The following is a 2,500-nucleotide window of genomic DNA, read 5'->3' on the forward strand; positions in this document are numbered from 1 at the left end:
CACGGACGGACTTACACGTACACGCCAACACGCACACGGACGTACACGCACACGCACACACACGCGCGCACACAAGCACACGCCACACACACACACACCCACGTACACGCACATATGGATGTACACGCTCACGCCACGCAAGCACACGCTACACACACACGCGCGCACACAAGCACACGCTACACACACACACCCACGCACACGCACACATGGACGTACACGCACACGCCACGCACGCACACGGCACACACGCACGAACACGCACGCACACGCCACACACACACAAGCCACGCACGCACACGCAATAGACACGCACATACATATACTCAAACGCACACACGTATACACACACGCGCGTACACATAACAGACACGGGTATAGATACTCAAACGTACACACACACACACACACACACACACACACACACACACACACACACACACACACACACACACACACACACACACACACACACACACACACACACACACACACACACACACACACACGCACACGCACACGCACACACACACACACACACACACAAAACTCACCCTCCTGGACATGCACACATGCTAATGAGTGCAGAACTATTGCAAAGGTCATTTTCTCCATGCTTGCGTCAGCATTAAACGTTAAGAAAACACTGTGTGTGTCTAAATATACGCGTTGCTGCATAAGATCTGTGGGAGGGAGGGAGGGAGAGAGAGAGAGAGAGAGAGAGAGAGAGAGAGAGAGAGAGAGAGAGAGAGAGAGAGAGAGAGAGAGAGAGAGAGAGAGAGAGAGAGAAGGAGAGGAAGAGGGAGGGAGGAGGGAGAGGGAGGGAGGGAGAAAGGGAGAAAGGGAGAGAGATAGAGAGAGACAGACAGAAACAGAGAGATAGAGAGACACACAGACAGAGAGGGAGGGGGGATATGCATGCACGTGCGTGTGTGTGTACATACTATCCATAAACATTTGATATTTGTACATTACTTAAGAGTAGTTCCATTACAAATATAACAAAATTTAATTACCTGTTTCAGAATGCTTTCCCGATTTCACAGATCTCGAACACCTCCATTCGTTTATATAATCGCAATTTTACACACCAAACGAAGCTTTTCAAATAGAGTCACTAGAGAATTTCCTCAACTTCACTCTCGTAATATATATGTATCCCCTGTCAACTGTCACCGAAAAAAAAGAAACTTGCAAAACGTTTCTCCGGGATTCGAACGTTGCCGAAAAGAGCGAGAGAAAGACTCTGGCACAACGTCGGCGGTTCCCCGGTCGCCCCTGTGTACGAGCTTTCGGCGTTCGTGCGGCAGCTCAGACAGCGATTTTTCGTTATATTTCCTCACGTCACGGGTTTCCGAGCTTGGGAATTAATGTAATAGGTCCGTTTTGCGTTTTTCTTCGCATTTCGGTACGTCGGAGAGGGGAATGGGACGTGGGATAGGGAGATATTAGGGTTAGTCGTGGCGGTTGGTCGTGCGCCTGGCAGGGAGGGCTTACCTGCTGAGTGGACAAAATTGTTGCTTCGCTCAGCATTGGCGCCGAGACCAAAGTCAAGTCTACATGGACTGATTTCTTCCTTTCATTTCTAAATCTTTCCCTTTTACATTTTTCTCTCCCTCTCGCCGGATTATTCTTTTTTTATTTCGGTCTCATATTTATCACGGATAGAAATACGACGCGCGGAGTATCAATCTTCTTATAGATGTAGGCTGTTCAATTCATTTTTTTTTTGACTCGCGAAATGATAACGTAACCGATATTGCTGTGAACGTTTGGAAGTGAAATAGAATAGATAAAACGAGGGAATGAGAGAAAATAGAAGGAAAAGGGAGGAGGAGGGAGAGGGAAGGAAAAAGAGATTCCTGAATAATATGAACTTGTGATAATGAAGACTTGGCCAGGAGTTGGCTTGCCCCTCCCTCTCCCTCCTTCCCTCTCTCCCTTCCTCCTTCCCTCCCTCTTCCCTCTCCCTTCCTACTTGCCTCGTCAGCAGTGGAGGCGACGCTGTTGTGATGACCGCGTGTTGTGATGACGTTGGAGAGAGAGAGAGAGAGAGAGAGGAGGAGAAGGGAGGAAAAGAAGAGTATTTTTTGTGTTTGTAAATTGGGGCGGTAGAGGGAGAGAAAGGGAGGGAGGGAGAAAGAAAAAAAAGAGATAGATAGATTGAAAAAGAGAAAGAGATGGATAGAAAGGGAGGAAAGGAGGGAGGGAGAGAGAGATGGATAGAAAGGGAGGGAAGGAGGGAGAGAGAGAGAGAGAGAGATGGATAGAAAGGGAGGGAAGGAGAGAGAGAGAGAGATATGGATAGGGAGAGAGCGAGAGAGACATGTATAGAAAGAGAGAAGGAGGGAGAGAGAGAGAGGAGAGAAAGAGGAGAGAAAGATAAAGAGCGAGAGAGATGGGGAGAGAGGGAAAGAGGGATGGATAGAAAGTGAAGGAAGGAGGGAGAGAGAGAGATGGATAGAAATAGAGAGAAAGAGAGAAACAGACAGACAGAAAT

At 48.0% G+C, this 2,500-nt stretch overlaps 1 protein-coding gene across 1 annotated transcript in view; it reads right to left on the reverse strand.

Annotated features, from left to right (window-relative positions):
- LOC113819083 (treacle protein) overlaps positions 1-1,244 on the reverse strand; it is a 24,386-nt gene extending 23,142 nt beyond the window's left edge. The window contains exon 1 of the mRNA XM_070144666.1: positions 1,017-1,244. The gene's annotated coding sequence lies outside the window, so the exon portion shown is untranslated. The remainder of the gene's footprint in view (positions 1-1,016) is intronic.
- Positions 1,245-2,500: the final 1,256 nt, after the last annotated feature.

This window comes from Penaeus vannamei, chromosome 32 (assembly GCF_042767895.1).
Source record: "Penaeus vannamei isolate JL-2024 chromosome 32, ASM4276789v1, whole genome shotgun sequence".
Taxonomy (NCBI): domain Eukaryota; kingdom Metazoa; phylum Arthropoda; class Malacostraca; order Decapoda; family Penaeidae; genus Penaeus; species Penaeus vannamei.